We start from the raw sequence: 1,637 nt of genomic DNA on the forward strand, positions 1-1,637 counted from the left end.
CATGCGTGGAAGCATTGTCAACCACGTCTGAGGGGAAATTGCGGTCTTTGAAGAAGGAGGCCATCTGGGTTGTTCAGTATTGGAATTGGAAGTATGGTGATAACATTTCGGTGCACATTCTTGAGATTGGCAAGATTTAAGTCACTGGCTATGATGAACAAGGCCTTGAGATATTCTGTCTCAAGACTGTTTGGAGCGTTGTATGCTACATCAAGGCATCACTCTAACCTGTATTACTTCAAGTGCAGTCTTCACTTCCACATGGGGTGGGATATAGACTGCTGTCGGGATAGCAGAGGTGAACTTGCATAGCAGGTAGTGGGGACCCCACTTCACTGTAAGTGATTCTAGATCCGGGGAGCAGTTTCTCACCAGGGTCACCAAGTCTGAGTACCAGGGGATATTGATTAGGAGCGGACCCCACTTCCCCTTGCATTACCCAAGGACATCAAGCAATCCATTTGGTGAGCTGAGAAACCCTGAGTGCATCATGCTGCTTGTACATAGATCTGAAAGAAGCATTAAAATAGGATCTCTACATAAAACTATTTTTTTGGTTTGCTGATAAGGATTAATAAGGTGGAGCAAAAATAAACCTAATAGGCCATTGCCTCCATGTAAAAGTAAATGAAATATCTCTGAGCACACAGTGCTCTTATTGTTATCAAAGAAGACGAGTCTGTCTTATCTATGTCTTAAAGTTTCAGGGAGAGGTTTGATCATGTCATTGAGTTTTTATGCTTCTACAAATGCATGAAGCCCTTAAAATGGAATACATGCTGATGCAATTTCTATGGATTTGCTGCACTACAAAATTTAATGTTTGAGTAATATTTGAACTTCTAGTTAGCAAAGGGCAGAGAAACTCCTACACCGAAATAAAAAAAGCTCGAGGCGTGGGAAATGGTACTCTGTAACACCTGTTTTAGCAGCAGTGTGAAACTGTTGAAACAATGTGCACACATTCCTTCAGGGAATCATGCCAATCAACATCTTCATAAAAGCTTAACATGCAAATGCCTAACTACCATTAACAGTATGCACAGAAAATTGATTAGATGCTAGAACTGCCTTTTTGGAGCTCCACGTTTCGGTCTATGTCCTCTTTTAAGCTTCAGACGACAAACATGACATTAATAGAACATAGAAGAACATAGAACATAGAAAAATGCAGCGCAGTACAGGCCCTTTGGCCCTCGATGTTGCGCTGATCCAAGCCCACCTAACCTATATTAGCCCACTATCCTCCATATGTCTATCCAATGCCCGTTTAAATGCCCATAAAGAGGGAGAGTCCACCACTGCTACTGGCAGGGCATTCCATGAACTCACGACTCGCTGAGAAAAGAATCTACCCCTAACATCTGCCCTATACCTACCACCCTTTAATTTAAAACTATGCCCCCTCGTAATAGCTGACTCCATTCATGGAAAAAGGTTCTCGTGGTCAACCCTATCTAAACCACTAATCATCTTGTACACCTCTATCAAATCACCCCTAAACCTTCTTTTCTCCAATGAAAACAGCCCCAAGTGCCTCAGCCTTTCCTCATACGAACTTCCTACCATACCAGGCAACATCCTGGTAAACCTCCTCTGCACCCGTTCCAGTGCCTCCACATCCTTCCTATAATATG

Source organism: Chiloscyllium plagiosum, chromosome 7, assembly GCF_004010195.1.
Source record: "Chiloscyllium plagiosum isolate BGI_BamShark_2017 chromosome 7, ASM401019v2, whole genome shotgun sequence".
Classification (NCBI taxonomy): domain Eukaryota; kingdom Metazoa; phylum Chordata; class Chondrichthyes; order Orectolobiformes; family Hemiscylliidae; genus Chiloscyllium; species Chiloscyllium plagiosum.